Source organism: Saccoglossus kowalevskii, chromosome 6 (assembly GCF_978046115.1).
Source record: "Saccoglossus kowalevskii chromosome 6, keSacKowa6.1, whole genome shotgun sequence".
NCBI classification, from domain to species: domain Eukaryota; kingdom Metazoa; phylum Hemichordata; class Enteropneusta; family Harrimaniidae; genus Saccoglossus; species Saccoglossus kowalevskii.
Window position 1 is genome coordinate 937,839 of NC_140646.1, and position 18,327 is coordinate 956,165.

General features: G+C 40.1%; 10 non-coding genes across 10 annotated transcripts; all 10 read right to left on the reverse strand.

Annotated features, from left to right (window-relative positions):
- Nucleotides 1-654: 654 nt before the first annotated feature.
- TRNAR-ACG (transfer RNA arginine (anticodon ACG)) lies at nt 655-727 on the reverse strand. The gene has a single exon. It is a non-coding gene; the product is annotated as a tRNA-Arg (tRNA).
- A 412-nt stretch (nt 728-1,139) lies between these two features.
- Nucleotides 1,140-1,212, reverse strand: TRNAR-ACG (transfer RNA arginine (anticodon ACG)). The gene has a single exon. It is a non-coding gene; the product is annotated as a tRNA-Arg (tRNA).
- Nucleotides 1,213-2,727: 1,515 nt separating this feature from the next.
- TRNAR-ACG (transfer RNA arginine (anticodon ACG)) lies at nt 2,728-2,800 on the reverse strand. The gene has a single exon. It is a non-coding gene; the product is annotated as a tRNA-Arg (tRNA).
- Nucleotides 2,801-4,821: 2,021 nt separating this feature from the next.
- On the reverse strand, nt 4,822-4,894 carry TRNAR-ACG (transfer RNA arginine (anticodon ACG)). The gene has a single exon. It is a non-coding gene; the product is annotated as a tRNA-Arg (tRNA).
- Nucleotides 4,895-5,785: 891 nt separating this feature from the next.
- Nucleotides 5,786-5,858, reverse strand: TRNAR-ACG (transfer RNA arginine (anticodon ACG)). Its single transcript has one exon. It is a non-coding gene; the product is annotated as a tRNA-Arg (tRNA).
- A 2,345-nt stretch (nt 5,859-8,203) lies between these two features.
- Nucleotides 8,204-8,276, reverse strand: TRNAR-ACG (transfer RNA arginine (anticodon ACG)). The gene has a single exon. It is a non-coding gene; the product is annotated as a tRNA-Arg (tRNA).
- Nucleotides 8,277-11,410: 3,134 nt separating this feature from the next.
- TRNAR-ACG (transfer RNA arginine (anticodon ACG)) lies at nt 11,411-11,483 on the reverse strand. Its single transcript has one exon. It is a non-coding gene; the product is annotated as a tRNA-Arg (tRNA).
- A 3,133-nt stretch (nt 11,484-14,616) lies between these two features.
- On the reverse strand, nt 14,617-14,689 carry TRNAR-ACG (transfer RNA arginine (anticodon ACG)). Its single transcript has one exon. It is a non-coding gene; the product is annotated as a tRNA-Arg (tRNA).
- A 412-nt stretch (nt 14,690-15,101) lies between these two features.
- On the reverse strand, nt 15,102-15,174 carry TRNAR-ACG (transfer RNA arginine (anticodon ACG)). Its single transcript has one exon. It is a non-coding gene; the product is annotated as a tRNA-Arg (tRNA).
- Nucleotides 15,175-17,531: 2,357 nt separating this feature from the next.
- TRNAR-ACG (transfer RNA arginine (anticodon ACG)) lies at nt 17,532-17,604 on the reverse strand. The gene has a single exon. It is a non-coding gene; the product is annotated as a tRNA-Arg (tRNA).
- Between the last annotated feature and the right edge of the window lie 723 nt (nt 17,605-18,327).

Consider the following 18,327-nt stretch of genomic DNA (forward strand, 5'->3'; position numbering starts at 1 on the left):
CGGTCCCACCGGTGTTCATCATTGACACATTTGAGAAAATGAAACAGATTTGGGGATTCACATGACATATGTTTATCGCAGGTGAGTTGCTCTGTCGTAAAGTTGATGTTGTGATGAAAACATACATATATAACTTGAAAACTAATACATGTGCCACAATATCGAGCGTGCCAGGGTTTGAGATTTGAAGCTGGAATCTTCTGATCCGTAGTCAGACGCGTTATCCGTTGCGCCACACGCCCTGTTCAAACTCGATGCGTTTGCCTAACACTTGTGACACGTATTGAAACAATCGAAATACATAGGAATTAAAAGTTAAGTCATTTGAATTCTGGATATTCAGAATTTTGAATTATAGTATGCGTTGACTGTTTGACCGTAACGCTCGTCGGTCACAAGAGCGTTCATCGATGACAGTTTTGAAAAATGCAAATTTTGGAACCGCAGAAACTCCAGCCGATTCGTTTGATCTGTAGAGGTTCACATGCTCATAGGTCCCACCGGTGTTCACCAATGACATGTGTGAGAAAATTAAACAGATTTGGGGATTCATATGACACATGTATATCGCAGGTGAGTTGCTCTGTCGTAAAGATGACGTTGTGATGAAAACAAACATTTGTAACTTGAAAACTGATACATGTGCCATAATACCGAGCGTGCCAGGATTCGAACCAGGAATCTTCTGATCCGTAGTCAGACGCGTTATCCGTTGCGCCACACGCCCTGTTCAAAGTCGATGCGTTTGCCTATCACTCGTGACATGTATTGAAACAATCGAAATACATATGGCTTAAAAGTTAAGTCAATTGAATTCTGGATACTCAGAATTTTGAAGTATAGTTTGCGTTGACTGTTTGGCCGTAACGGTCGTCGGTCACAATTGCGTTCATCGATGACAGTATTGAGACATGAATATTTTGGAACGGCAGAAACTCCAGCCAATTCATTTTACCTGCAGATGTTCACATGCTCATCGGTCCCACCGGTGTTCATCAATGACACGTGTGAGAAAATGAAACAGATTTGGGGATTCATATAACACATGTTTATCGCAGGTGAGTTGCTCTGTCGTAAAGTTGATGTTGTGATGAAAACGAACATTTATAACTTGAAAACTAATACATATGCCATAATACCGGGCGTGCCAGGATTCGAACCTGGAATCTTCTGATCCGTAGTCAGACGCGTTATCCGTTGCGCCACACGCTCTGTTCGGCTTTGATGCGTTTACTTCATACTCGTGACACGTATTGAAACAATCGAAATACATAGGAATTAAAAGTTAAGTCAATTGAATTCTGGATATTCAGAATTTTGAATTATAGTATGCGTTGACCTTAACGCTTGTCGGTCACAATTGCGTTCATCGATGACAGTATTGAGACATGAATATTTTGGAACGGCAGAAACTCCAGTTAATTCATTTTACCTGCAAATGTTCACATGCTCATCGGTCCCACCGGTGTTCACCAATGACACGTGTGAGAAAATGAAACAGATTTTGGGATTCATATGACACATGTTTATCGCAGGTGAGTTGCTCTGTCGTAAAGATGATGTTGTGATGAAAACAAACATTTATAACTTGAAAACTAATACATGTGCCATGATACCGAGCGTGCCAGGATTCGAACCTGGAATCTTCTGATCCGTAGTCAGACGCGTTTTTTTTTCTCTTTTATTAAAAGACTGACCCACTGGACAGCCTTGTTAAAAAGACATATTGCACATTCTGTTATTCTTATTGAATATAAAGTTTACATAACTATGACATGAGTTTTTATAAAAACAGTATTAATTATAAAACACATTAGCGCTTGTTCCGTTGGTTAAATTCCCGGCTTAATAATGAACGTTCATAAGAATACAATGTCAAATTGTGGTGTAAATCCTATCGACGATGGAAAACGTGGAATGAGGCTGAGCGTGATAGCTGTTGGTTTGTAATTCGCTAGTAGTACCTTGAGGGCACCCTTCATAACCCAGAGCGATTACAGTAATTGTAATTAGTAATAACAGTAATAAAAATAAGTAAACTCTGTACAGATTCCGATGATTGAATTCCCGGATTATAAATAAACGTTCATAGGAATACAATGTCAAATTGTGGTGCAAATCCTATCGACGATGGAAACGTGGAAACGGCATGTTGTAACCATTAATAATACATGTTGAATTTCGCATCTGAGGTTGTGCATTGTGGGTAAGCTATGTGATGTTTACTTCGTAACCCAGAGTATCGACATGTTTCACTATGTGTCTTCGAACCTGGAATCTTCTGATCCATAGTCAGACGCGTTATCCGTTGCGCCACACGCCCTGTTCGCCTTTGATGCGTTTACTTCATACTCGTGACACGTATTGAAACAATCGAAATACATAGGAATTAATGGTTAAGTCAATTGAATTCTCGATATTCAGAATTTTGAATTATAGTATGCGTTGACCGTAACGCTTGTCGGTCACAAGTGCGTTCATCGATGACAGTTTTGAAAAATGCAAATTTTGGAACCGCAGAAACTCCAGCCGATTCGTTTGATCTGTAGAGGTTCACATGCTCATAGGTCCCACCGGTGTTCACCAATGACACGTGTGAGAAAATGAAACAGATTTGGGGATTCATATGACACATGTTTATCACAGGTGAGTTGCTATGTCGCAAAGTTGATGTTGTGATGAAAACAAACATATATAACTTGAAAACTAATACATGTGCCATAATACCGAGCGTGCCAGGATTCGAACCTGGAATCTTCTGATCCGTAGTCTGACGCGTTATCCGTTGCGCCACACGCCCTGTTCGCCTTCGATGCGTTTACCTAATACTCGTGACACGTATTGAAACAATCGAAATACATATGACTTAAAAGTTAAGTCAATTGAATTCTGGATATTCAGAATTTTGAAGTATAGTTTGCGTTGACTGTTTGGTCGTAACGGTCGTCGGTCACAATTGCGTTCATCGATGACAGTATTGAGACATGAAAATTGGGGAACGGCAGAAACTCCAGCCACTTCATTTTACCTGCAGATGTTCACATGCTCATAGGTCCCACCGGTGTTCATCAATGACACATGTGAGAAAATGAAACAGATTTTGGGATTCATATGACATATGTTTATCGCAGGTGAGTTGCTCTGTCGTAAAGTTGATGTTGTGATGATAACATACATATATAACTTGAAAACTAATACATGTGCCACAATATCGAGCATGCCAGGATTTGAGATTTGAAGCTGAAATCTTCTGATCCGTAGTCAGACGCGGTATCCGTTGCGCCACACGCCCTGTTCGCCTTTGATGCGTTTGCCTAACACTCGTGACACGTATTGAAACAATCAAAAGACATAGGAATTAAAAGTTAAGTCAATTGAATTCTGTATATGCAGAATTTTGAAGTATAGTATGCGTTGACTGTTTGGCCGTAACGTTCGTCGTTCACAATAGCGTTCATCGATGACAATATTGAGACATGCAAATTTTGGAACCGCAGAAACTCCAGCCGATTCGTTTGATCTGCAGATGTTCACATGCTCATAGGTCCCACCAGTGTTCACCAATGACACGTGTGAGAAAATGAAACAGATTTTGGGATTCATATGTCACATGTTTATCGCAGGTGAGTTGCTCTGTCGTAAAGATGATGTTGTGATGAAAACAAACATTTATAACTTGAAAACTAATACATGTGCCATGATACCGAGCGTGCCAGGATTCGAACCTGGAATCTTCTGATCCGTAGTCAGACGCGTTTTTTTCTCTTTTATTAAAAGACTGACCCACTGGACAGCCTTGTTAAAAAGACATATTGCACATTCTGTTATTCTTATTGAATATAAAGTTTACATAACTATGACATGAGTTTTTATAAAAACAGTATTAATTATAAAACACATTAGCGCTTGTTCCGTTGGTTAAATTCCCGGCTTAATAATAAACGTTCATAGGAATACAATGTCAAATTGTGGTGTAAATCCTATCGACGATGGAAAACGTGGAATGAGGCTGAGCGTGATAGCTGTTGGTTTGTAATTCGCTAGTAGTACCTTGAGGGCACCCTTCATAACCCAGAGCGATTACAGTAATTGTAATTAGTAATAACAGTAATAAAAATAAGTAAACTCTGTACAGATTCCGATGATTGAATTCCCGGATTATAAATAAACGTTCATAGGAATACAATGTCAAATTGTGGTGCAAATCCTATCGACGATGGAAACGTGGAAACGGCATGTTGTAACCATTAATAATACATGTTGAATTTCGCATCTGAGGTTGTGCATTGTGGGTAAGCTATGTGATGTTTACTTCGTAACCCAGAGTATCGACATGTTTCACTATGTGTCTTCGAACCTGGAATCTTCTGATCCGTAGTCAGACGCGTTATCCGTTGCGCCACACGCCCTGTTCGCCTTTGATGCGTTTACCTAATACTCGTGACACGTATTGAAACAATCGAAATAAATAGGAATTAAAAGTTAAGTCAATTGAATTCTGGATATTCAGAATTTTGAATTATAGTATGCGTTGAGTGTTTGGCCGTAACGCTCGTCGGTCACAATTGCGTTCATCGATGACAGTATTGAGACATGAACATTTTGGAACCTCAGAAACTCCAGCCAATTCATTTTACCTGCAGATGTTCACATGCTCATCGGTCCCACTGGTGTTCATCAATGACACAGGTGAGAAAAGGAAACAGATTTTGGGATTATCATGACATATGTTTATCGCAGGTGAGTTGCTCTGTCGCAAAGTTGATGTTGTGATGAAAACAAACATATATAACTTGAAAACTAATGCATGAGCCATAATACCGAGCGTGCCAGGATTCGAACCTGGAATCTTCTGATCCGTAGTCAGACGCGTTATCCGTTGCGCCACACGCCCTGTTCGCCTTCGATGCGTTTACCTAATACTCGTGACACGTATTGAAACAATCGAAATAAATAGGAATTAAAAGTTAAGTCAATTGAATTCTGGATATTCAGAATTTTGAATTATAGTATGCGTTGACTGTTTGACCGTAACGCTCGTCGGTCACAAGAGCGTTCATCGATGACAGTTTTGAGAAATGCAAATTTTGCAACCGCAGAAACTCCAGCCGATTCGTTTCATCTGTAGAAGTTCAGATACTTATAGGTCCCACCGGTGTTCACCAACGACACGTGTGCGAAAGTTAAACAGATTTGGGGATTCATATGCCACATGTTTATCGCAGGTGAGTTGCTCTGTCGTAAAGTAGATGTTGTGATGAAAACAAACATTTATAACTTGAAAATTATGCATGAGCCATAATACCGAGCGTGCCGGGATTCGAAACCTGGAATTTTCTGATCCGTAGTCAGACGCGTTATCCGTTGCACCACACGCCCTGTTCGCGTTTGATGCGTTTGTCTATTACTCGTAACACGTATTGAAACAATCAAAATACATAGGACTTAAAAGTTAAGTCAGTTGAATTCTGGATATTCCGAATTTTGAAGTATAGTTTGCGTTGACTGTTTGGCCGTAACTCTCGTCGGTCACAATTGCGTTCATCGATGACAGTATTGAGACATGAACATTTTGGAACGGCAGAAACTTCAGCCAATTTATTTTACCTGCAGATGTTCACATGCTCATCGGTCCCACTGGTGTTCATCAATGACACATGTGAGAAAATGAAACAGATTTTGGGATTCATATAACATATGTTTATCGCAGGTGAGTTGCTCTGTCGTAAAGTTGATGTTGTGATGAAAACATACATATATAACTTGAAAACAGGTGCCATAATATCAAGCATGTCAGGATTCGAACCTGGAATCTTCTGATCCGTAGTCAGACGCGTTATCCGTTGCGCCACACGCCCTGTTCGCCTTAGATGCGTTTACCTAATACTCGAGACACGTATTGAAACAATCGAAATACATAGGAATTAAAAGTTAAGTCAATTGAATTCTGGATATTCAGAATTTTGAATTATAGTATGCGTTGTCTGTTTGGCCGTAACGCTCATCGGTCACAATAGCGTTCATCGATGACAGTATTGAGACATGCAAATTTTGGAACCGCAGAAACTCCAGCCGATTCGTTTGATCTGTAGATGTTCACATGCTCAGAGGTCCCACCGGTGCTCACCAATGGCAGGAGTGAGAATATGAAACAGATTTTGGAATTCATATGACACATGTTTATCGCAGGTGAGTTGCTCTGTCGTAAAGTTGATGTTGTGATGAAAACAAACATTTATAACTTGAAAACTAATGCATGAGCCATAATACCGAGCGTGCCAGAATTCGAACCTGGAATCTTCGGATCCGTAGTCAGACGCGGTAACCGTTGCGCCACTCACCCTGTTCGCCTTTGATGCGTTTGCCTATTACTCGTAACACGTAATGAAACAATCAAAATACATAAGAATTAAAAGTTAAGTTAATTGAATTCTGGATATTCAGAATTTTGAATTATAGTATGCGTTGACTGTTTGGCCGTAACGTTCATCGGTCACAATAGCGTTCATCGATGACAGTATTGAGACATGCAAATGTTGGAACCGCAGAAACTCCAGCCGATTCGTTTGATCTGTAGATGTTCACATGCTCAGAGGTCCCACCGGTGCTCACCAATGGCAGGTGTGAGAATATGAAACAGATTTTGGAATTCATATGACACATGTTTATCGCAGGTGAGTTGCTCTGTCGCAAAGTTGATGTTGTGATGAAAACAAACATGTATAACTTGAAAACTAATACATGTGCCATAATACCGATCGTGCCAGAATTTGAACCTGGAATCTTCTGATCCGTAGTGAGACGCGTTATCCGTTGCGCCACACGCCCTGTTCGCCTTTGACGCGTTTACCGAATACTCGTGACACGTATTGAAACAATCGAAATACATAGGAATTAAAAGTTAAGTCAATTGAATTCTGGATATTTCGAATTTTGAAGTATAGTTGACTGTTTGGCCGTAACGGTCGTCGGTCACAATTGCGTTCATCGATGACAGAATTGAGACATGAAAATTTTGGAACGGCAGAAACTCCAGCCAATTCATTTTACCTGCAGATGTTCGCATGTTCATCGGTCCCACCGGTGTTCATCATTGACACATTTGAGAAAATGAAACAGATTTGGGGATTCACATGACATATGTTTATCGCAGGTGAGTTGCTCTGTCGTAAAGTTGATGTTGTGATGAAAACATACATATATAACTTGAAAACTAATACATGTGCCACAATATCGAGCGTGCCAGGATTTGAGATTTGAAGCTGGAATCTTCTGATCCGTAGTCAGACGCGTTATCCGTTGCGCCACACGCCCTGTTCAAACTCGATGCGTTTGCCTAACACTTGTGACACGTATTGAAACAATCGAAATACATAGGAATTAAAAGTTAAGTCATTTGAATTCTGGATATTCAGAATTTTGAATTATAGTATGCGTTGACTGTTTGACCGTAACGCTCGTCGGTCACAAGAGCGTTCATCGATGACAGTTTTGAAAAATGCAAATTTTGGAACCGCAGAAACTCCAGCCGATTCGTTTGATCTGTAGAGGTTCACATGCTCATAGGTCCCTCCGGTGTTCACCAATGACACGTGTGAGAAAATGAAACAGATTTGGGGATTCATATGACACATGTATATCGCAGGTGAGTTGCTCTGTCGTAAAGATGACGTTGTGATGAAAACAAACATTTGTAACTTGAAAACTGATACATGTGCCATAATACCGAGCGTGCCAGGATTCGAACCTGAAATCTTCTGATCCGTACTCAGACGCGTTATCCGTTGCGCCACACGCCCTGCTCATATTCGATGCGTTTGCCTAACACTGGTGACACGTATTGAAACAATCGAAATACATATGACTTAAAAGTTAAGTCAATTGAATTCTGGATATTCAGAATTTTGAATTATAGTATGCGTTGACCTTAACGCTTGTCGGTCACAATTGCGTTCATCGACGACAGTATTGAGACATGAATATTTTGGAACGGCAGAAACTCCAGTTAATTCATTTTACCTGCAAATGTTCACATGCTCATCGGTCCCACCGGTGTTCACCAATGACACGTGTGAGAAAATGAAACAGATTTGGGGATTCATATGACACATGTTTATCGCAGGTGAGTTGCTCTGTCGTAAAGATGGTGTTGTGATGAAAACAAACATTTATAACTTGAAAACTAATACATGTGCCATAATACCGAACGTGCCAGGATTCGAACCTGGAATCTTCTGATCCGTAGTCAGACGCGTTATCCGTTGCGCCACACGCCCTGTTCGCCTTCGATGCGTTTACCTAATACTCGTGACACGTATTGAAACAATCGAAATACATATGACTTAAAAGTTAAGTCAATTGAATTCTGGATATTCAGAATTTTGAAGTATAGTTTGCGTTGACTGTTTGGTCGTAACGGTCGTCGGTCACAATTGCGTTCATCGATGACAGTATTGAGACATGAAAATTGTGGAACGGCAGAAACTCCAGACACTTCATTTTACCTGCAGATGTTCACATGCTCATGGGTCCCACCGGTGTTCATCAATGACACATGTGAGAAAATGAAACAGATTTTGGGATTCATATGACATATGTTTATCGCAGGTGAGTTGCTCTGTCGTAAAGTTGATGTTGTGATGATAACATACATATATAACTTGAAAACTAATACATGTGCCACAATATCGAGCCTGCCAGGATTTGAGATTTGAAGCTGAAATCTTCCGATCCGTAGTCAGACGCGGTATCCGTTGCGCCACACGCCCTGTTCGCCTTTGATGCGTTTGCCTAACACTCGTGACACGTATTGAAACAATCAAAAAACATAGGAATTAAAAGTTAAGTCAATTGAATTCTGTATATGCAGAATTTTGAAGTATAGTATGCGTTGACTGTTTGGCCGTAACGTTCGTCGGTCACAATAGCGTTCATCGATGACAATATTGAGACATGCAAATTTTGGAACCGCAGAAACTCCAGCCGATTCGTTTGATGTGCAGATGTTCACATGCTCATAGGTCCCACCAGTGTTCACCAATGACACGTGTGAGAAAATGAAACAGATTTTGGGATTCATATGACACATGTTTATCGCAGGTGAGTTGCTCTGTCGTAAAGATGATGTTGTGATGAAAACAAACATTTATAACTTGAAAACTAATACATGTGCCATGATACCGAGCGTGCCAGGATTCGAACCTGGAATCTTCTGATCCGTAGTCAGACGCGTTTTTTTTTCTCTTTTATTAAAAGACTGACCCACTGGACAGCCTTGTTAAAAAGACATATTGCACATTCTGTTATTCTTATTGAATATAAAGTTTACATAACTATGACATGAGTTTTTATAAAAACAGTATTAATTATAAAACACATTAGCGCTTGTTCCGTTGGTTAAATTCCCGGCTTAATAATGAACGTTCATAAGAATACAATGTCAAATTGTGGTGTAAATCCTATCGACGATGGAAAACGTGGAATGAGGCTGAGCGTGATAGCTGTTGGTTTGTAATTCGCTAGTAGTACCTTGAGGGCACCCTTCATAACCCAGAGCGATTACAGTAAATGTAATTAGTAATAACAGTAATAAAAATAAGTAAACTCTGTACAGATTCCGATGATTGAATTCCCGGATTATAAATAAACGTTCATAGGAATACAATGTCAAATTGTGGTGCAAATCCTATCGACGATGGAAACGTGGAAACGGCATGTTGTAACCATTAATAATACATGTTGAATTTCGCATCTGAGGTTGTGCATTGTGGGTAAGCTATGTGATGTTTACTTCGTAACCCAGAGTATCGACATGTTTCACTATGTGTCTTCGAACCTGGAATCTTCTGATCCGTAGTCAGACGCGGTATCCGTTGCGCCACACGCCCTGTTCGCATTTGATGCGTTTGCCTAACACTCGTGACACGTATTGAAACAATCAAAAGACATAGGAATTAAAAGTTAAGTCAATTGAATTCTGGATATGCAGAATTTTGAAGTATAGTATGCGTTGACTGTTTGGCCGTAACGTTCGTCGGTCACAATAGCGTTCATCGATGACAATATTGAGACATGCAAATTTTGGAACCGCAGAAACTCCAGCCGATTCGTTTGATCTGCAGATGTTCACATGCTCATAGGTCCCACCGGTGTTCACCAATGACACGTGTGAGAAAATGAAACAGATTTAGGGATTCATATGACACATGTTTATCACAGGTGAGTTGCTCTGTCGTAAAGATGATGTTGTGATGAAAACAAACATTTATAACTTGAAAACTAATACATGTGCCATGATACCGAGCGTGCCAGGATTCGAACCTGGAATCTTCTGATCCGTAGTCAGACGCGTTTTTTTTTCTCTTTTATTAAAAGACTGACCCACTGGACAGCCTTGTTAAAAAGACATATTGCACATTCTGTTATTCTTATTGAATATAAAGTTTACATAACTATGACATGAGTTTTTATAAAAACAGTATTAATTGTAAAACACATTAGCGCTTGTTCCGTTGGTTAAATTCCCGGCTTAATAATAAACGTTCATAGGAATACAATGTCAAATTGTGGTGTAAATCCTATCGACGATGGAAAACGTGGAATGAGGCTGAGCGTGATAGCTGTTGGTTTGTAATTCGCTAGTAGTACCTTGAGGGCACCCTTCATAACCCAGAGCGATTACAGTAATTGTAATTAGTAATAACAGTAATAAAAATAAGTAAACTCTGTACAGATTCCGATGATTGAATTCCCGGATTATAAATAAACGTTCATAGGAATACAATGTCAAATTGTGGTGCAAATCCTATCGACGATGGAAACGTGGAAACGGCATGTTGTAACCATTAATAATACATGTTGAATTTCGCATCTGAGGTTGTGCATTGTGGGTAAGCTATGTGATGTTTACTTCGTAACCCAGAGTATCGACATGTTTCACTATGTGTCTTCGAACCTGGAATCTTCTGATCCATAGTCAGACGCGTTATCCGTTGCGCCACACGCCCTGTTCGCCTTTGATGCGTTTACTTCATACTCGTGACACGTATTGAAACAATCGAAATACATAGGATCTAATGGTTAAGTCAATTGAATTCTCGATATTCAGAATTTTGAATTATAGTATGCGTTGACCGTAACGCTTGTCGGTCACAAGAGCGTTCATCGATGACAGTTTTGAAAAATGCAAATTTTGGAACCGCAGAAACTCCAGCCGATTCGTTTGATCTGTAGAGGTTCACATGCTCATAGGTCCCACCGGTGTTCACCAATGACACGTGTGAGAAAATGAAACAGATTTGGGGATTCATATGACACATGTTTATCACAGGTGAGTTGCTATGTCGCAAAGTTGATGTTGTGATGAAAACAAACATATATAACTTGAAAACTAATACATGTGCCATAATACCGAGCGTGCCAGGATTCGAACCTGGAATCTTCTGATCCGTAGTCTGACGCGTTATCCGTTGCGCCACACGCCCTGTTCGCCTTCGATGCGTTTACCTAATACTCGTGACACGTATTGAAACAATCGAAATACATATGACTTAAAAGTTAAGTCAATTGAATTCTGGATATTCAGAATTTTGAAGTATAGTTTGCGTTGACTGTTTGGTCGTAACGGTCGTCGGTCACAATTGCGTTCATCGATGACAGTATTGAGACATGAAAATTGTGGAACGGCAGAAACTCCAGCCACTTCATTTTACCTGCAGATGTTCACATGCTCATAGGTCCCACCGGTGTTCATCAATGACACATGTGAGAAAATGAAACAGATTTTGGGATTCATATGACATATGTTTATCGCAGGTGAGTTGCTCTGTCGTAAAGTTGATGTTGTGATGATAACATACATATATAACTTGAAAACTAATACATGTGCCACAATATCGAGCCTGCCAGGATTTGAGATTTGAAGCTGAAATCTTCCGATCCGTAGTCAGACGCGGTATCCGTTGCGCCACACGCCCTGTTCGCCTTTGATGCGTTTGCCTAACACTCGTGACACGTATTGAAACAATCAAAAAACATAGGAATTAAAAGTTAAGTCAATTGAATTCTGTATATGCAGAATTTTGAAGTATAGTATGCGTTGACTGTTTGGCCGTAACGTTCGTCGGTCACAATAGCGTTCATCGATGACAATATTGAGACATGCAATTTTTGGAACCGCAGAAACTCCAGCCGATTCGTTTGATGTGCAGATGTTCACATGCTCATAGGTCCCACCAGTGTTCACCAATGACACGTGTGAGAAAATGAAACAGATTTTGGGATTCATATGACACATGTTTATCGCAGGTGAGTTGCTCTGTCGTAAAGATGATGTTGTGATGAAAACAAACATTTATAACTTGAAAACTAATACATGTGCCATGATACCGAGCGTGCCAGGATTCGAACCTGGAATCTTCTGATCCGTAGTCAGACGCGTTTTTTTTCTCTTTTATTAAAAGACTGACCCACTGGACAGCCTTGTTAAAAAGACATATTGCACATTCTGTTATTCTTATTGAATATAAAGTTTACATAACTATGACATGAGTTTTTATAAAAACAGTATTAATTATAAAACACATTAGCGCTTGTTCCGTTGGTTAAATTCCCGGCTTAATAATAAACGTTCATAGGAATACAATGTCAAATTGTGGTGTAAATCCTATCGACGATGGAAAACGTGGAATGAGGCTGAGCGTGATAGCTGTTGGTTTGTAATTCGCTAGTAGTACCTTGAGGGCACCCTTCATAACCCAGAGCGATTACAGTAATTGTAATTAGTAATAACAGTAATAAAAATAAGTAAACTCTGTACAGATTCCGATGATTGAATTCCCGGATTATAAATAAACGTTCATAGGAATACAATGTCAAATTGTGGTGCAAATCCTATCGACGATGGAAACGTGGAAACGGCATGTTGTAACCATTAATAATACATGTTGAATTTCGCATCTGAGGTTGTGCATTGTGGGTAAGCTATGTGATGTTTACTTCGTAACCCAGAGTATCGACATGTTTCACTATGTGTCTTCGAACCTGGAATCTTCTGATCCGTAGTCAGACGCGTTATCCGTTGCGCCACACGCCCTGTTCGCCTTTGATGCGTTTACCTAACACTCGTGACACGTATTGAAACAATCAAAAGACATAGGAATTAAAAGTTAAGTCAATTGAATTCTGGATATTCAGAATTTTGAAGTATAGTTTGCGTTGACTGTTTGGCCGTAACGGTCGTCGGTCACAATTGCGTTCATCGATGACAATATTGAGACATGAAAATTTTGGAACCGCAGAAACTCCAGGCGATTCGTTTGATCTGTATATGTTCACATGCTCATAGGTCCCACCAGTGTTCACCAATGACACGTGTGAGAAAATGAAACAGATTTTGGAATTCATATGACACATGTTTATCACAGGTGAGTTGCTATGTCGCAAAGTTGATGTTGTGATGAAAACAAACATTTATAACTTGAAAACTAATACATGTGCCATGATACCGAGCGTGCCAGGATTCGAACCTGGAATCTTCTGATCCGTAGTCAGACGCGTTTTTTTTTCTCTTTTATTAAAAGACTGACCCACTGGACAGCCTTGTTAAAAAGACATATTGCACATTCTGTTATTCTTATTGAATATAAAGTTTACATAACTATGACATGAGTTTTTATGAAAACAGTATTAATTATAAAACACATTAGCGCTTGTTCCGTTGGTTAAATTCCCGGCTTAATAATAAACGTTCATAGGAATACAATGTCAAATTGTGGTGTAAATCCTATCGACGATGGAAAACGTGGAATGAGGCTGAGCGTGATAGCTGTTGGTTTGTAATTCGCTAGTAGTACCTTGAGGGCACCCTTCATAACCCAGAGCGATTACAGTAATTGTAATTAGTAATAACAGTAATAAAAATAAGTAAACTCTGGACAGATTCCGATGATTGAATTCCCGGATTATAAATAAACGTTCATAGGAATACAATGTCAAATTGTGGTGCAAATCCTATCGACGATGGAAACGTGGAAACGGCATGTTGTAACCATTAATAATACATGTTGAATTTCGCATCTGAGGTTGTGCATTGTGGGTAAGCTATGTGATGTTTACTTCGTAACCCAGAGTATCGACATGTTTCACTATGTGTCTTCGAACCTGGAATCTTCTGATCCGTAGTCAGACGCGTTATCCGTTGCGCCACACGCCCTGTTCGCCTTTGATGCGTTTACTTCATACTCGTGACACGTATTGAAACAATCGAAATACATAGGAATTAATGGTTAAGTCAATTGAATTCTGGATATTCAGAATTTTGAATTATAGTATGCGTTGACCGTAACGCTTGTCGGTCACAAGTGCGTTCATCGATGACAGTTTTGAAAAATGCAAATTTTGGAACCGCAGAAACTCCAGCCGATTCGTTTGATCTGTAGAGGTTCACATGCTCATAGGTCCCACCGGTGTTCACCAATGACACGTGTGAGAAAATGAAACAGATTTGGGGATTCATATGACACATGTTTATCACAGGTGAGTTGCTATGTCGTAAAGTTGATGTTGTGATGAAAACATACATATATAACTTGAAAACTAATACACGTGCCATAATACCGAGCGTGCCAGGATTCGAACCTGGAATCTTCTGATCCGTAGTCAGCCGCGTTATCCGTTGCGCCACACGCCCTGTTCGACTTTGATGCGTTTACCTAATACTCGTGACACGTATTGAAACAATCGAAATACATAGGAATTAAAAGTTAAGTCATTTGAATTCTGGTTATTCAGAATTTTGAATTATAGTATGCGTTGACTGTTTGACCGTAACGCTCGTCGGTCACAAGAGCGTTCATCGATGACAGTTTTGAAAAATGCAAATTTTGGAACCGCAGAAACTCCAGCCGATTCGTTTGATCTGTAGATGTTCACATGCTCATAGGTCCCACCGGTGTTCACCAATGACACGTGTGAGAAAATGAAACAGATTTGGGGATTCACATGACACATGTTTATCGCAGGTGAGTTGCTCTGTCGTAAAGATGGTGTTGTGATGAAAACAAACATTTATAACTTGAAAACTAATACATGTGCCATAATACCGAGCGTGCCAGGATTCGAACCTGGAATCTTCTGATCCGTAGTCAGACGCGTTATCCGTTGCGCCACACGCCCTGTTCGCCTTCGATGCGTTTACCTAATACTCGTGACACGTATTGAAACAATCGAAATACATATGACTTAAAAGTTAAGTCAATTGAATTCTGGATATTCAGAATTTTGAAGTATAGTTTGCGTTGACTGTTTGGTCGTAACGGTCGTCGGTCACAATTGCGTTCATCGATGACAGTATTGAGACATGAAAATTGTGGAACGGCAGAAACTCCAGCCACTTCATTTTACCTGCAGATGTTCACATGCTCATAGGTCCCACCGGTGTTCATCAATGACACATGTGAGAAAATGAAACAGATTTTGGGATTCATATGACATATGTTTATCGCAGGTGAGTTGCTCTGTCGTAAAGTTGATGTTGTGATGAAAACATACATATATAACTTGAAAACTAATACATGTGCCACAATATCGAGCGTGCCAGGATTTGAGATTTGAAGCTGGAATCTTCTGATCCGTAGTCAAACGCGGTATCCGTTGCGCCACACGCTCTATTCGCCTTTGATGCGTTTGCCTAACACTCGTGACACGTATTCAAACAATCAAAATGCATAGGAATTAAAAGTTAAGTCATTTGAATTCTGGATATTCAGAATTTTGAATTATAGTATGCATTGACTGTTTGACCGTAACGCTCGTCGGTCACAAGAGCGTTCATCGACGACAGCTTTGAGAAATGCAAATTTTGGAACCGCAGAAACTCCAGCCGATTCGTTTGATCTGTAGATGTTCACATGCTCATAGGTCCCTCCGGTGTTCACCAATGACACGTGTGAGAAAACGAAATAGATTTGGGGATTCATATGACACATGTTTATCACAAGTGAGTTGCTCTGTCGTAAAGTTGATGTTGTGATGAAAACAAATATTTATAACTTGAAAACTAACGCATGAGCCATAATACCGAGCGTGTCAGGATTCGAACCTGGAATCTTCTGATCCATAGTCAGACGCGTTATCCATTGCGCCGCACGCCCTGTTCAAAGTCGATGCGCTTGCCTAATACTCGTGACACGTATTGAAACAATCGAAATACATATGACTTAAAAGTTAAGTCAATTGAATTCTGGATATGCAGAATTTTGAATTATAGTATGCGTTGACTGTTTGACCGTAACGCTCGTCGGTCACAAGAGCGTTCATCGATGACAGAATTGAGACATGAAAATTTTGGAACGGCAGAATCTCCAGCCAATTCATTTTACCTGCAGATGTTCACATGCTCATAGGTCCCTCAGTGTTCACCAATGACACGTGTGAGAAAATGAAACAGATTTGGTGATTCATATGACACATGTTTATCGCAGGTGAGTTGCTCTGTCGTGAAGTTGATGTTGTGATGAAAACAAACATTTATAACTTGAAAACTAATGCATGAGCCATAATACCGAGCGTGCCAGGATTCGAACCTGAAATCTTCTGATCATAGTCAGACGCGTTATCTCTTGCGCCACACGCCCTGTTCAAAGTCGATGCGTTTGCCTATCACTCGTGACATGTATTGAAACAATCGAAATACATATGGCTTAAAAGTTAAGTCAATTGAATTCTGGATACTCAGAATTTTGAAGTATAGTTTGCGTTGACTCTTTGGCCGTAACGGTCGTCGGTCACAATTGCGTTCATCGATGACAGAATTGAGACATGAAAATTTTGGAACGGCAGAAACTCCAGCCAATTCATTTTACCTGCAGATGTTCACATGCTCATCGGTCCCACCGGTGTTCATCATTGACACATGTAAGAAAATGAAACATATTTTGGGATTCATATGACATATGTTTATCGCAGGTGAGTTGCTCTGTCGTAAAGTTGATGTTGTGATGAAAACAAACATATATAACTTGAAAACTAATGCATGAGCCATAATACCGAGCGTGCCAGGATTGGAACCTGGAATCTTCTGATCCGTCGACAGACGCGTTATCCGTTGCGCCACACGCCCTGTTCGCGTTTGATGCGTTTGTCTATTACTCGTAACACGTAATGAAACAATCAAAATACATAGGAATTAAAAGTTAAGTCATTTGAATTCTGGATATTCAGAATTTTGAATTATAGTATGCGTTGACTGTTTGACCGTAACGCTCGTCGGTCACAAGAGCGTTCATCGATGACAGTTTTGAGACATGCAAATTTTGGAACCGCAGAAACTCCAGCCGATTCGTTTGATCTGTAGATGTTCACTTGCTAATAGGTCCCACCGGTGCTCACCAATGGCAGGTGTGAGAATATGAAACAGATTTTGGAAATCATATGACACATGTTTATCGCAGGTGAGTTGCTCTGTCGTAAAGTTGATGTTGTGATGAAAACAAACATTTATAACTTGAAAACTAATGCATGAGCCATAATACCGAGCGTGCCAGGATTCGAACCTGGAATCTTCTGATCCGTAGTCAGACGCGTTATCCGTTGCGCCACACGCCCCGTTCCAAGTCGATGCGTTTGCCTATCACTCGTGACACGTAATGAAACAATCGAAATACATATGACTTAAAAGTTAAGGCAATTGAATTCTGGATACTCAGAATTTTGAAGTATAGTTTGCGTTGACTGTTTGGCCGTAACGGTCGTCGGTCACAATTGCGTTCATCGATGACAGAATTGAGACATGAAAATTTTGGAACCGCAGAAACTCCAGCCAATTCATTACCTGCAGATGTTCACATGCTCATCGGTCCCACCGGTGTTCATCATTGACACATGTGAGAAAATGAAACAGATTTTGGGATTCATATGACATATGTTTATCGCAGGTGAGTTGCTCTGTCGTAAAGTTGATGTTGCGATGAAAACATACATATATAACTTGAAAACTAATACATGTGCCACAATATCGAGCGTGCCAGGATTTGAGATTTGAAGATGGAATCTTCTGATCCGTAGTCAGACGCGTTATCCGTTGCGCCACACGCTCTGTTCGCCCTTGATGCGTTTGCCTAACACTCGTGACACGTATTCAAACAATCAAAATACATAGGAATTAAAAGTTAAGTCATTTGAATTCTGGATATTCAGAATTTTGAATTATAGTATGCGTTGACTGTTTGACCGTAACGCTCGTCGGTCACAAGAGCGTTCATCGATGACAGTTTTGAGAAATGCAAATTTTGGAACCGCAGAAACTCCAGCCGATTCGTTTGATCTGTA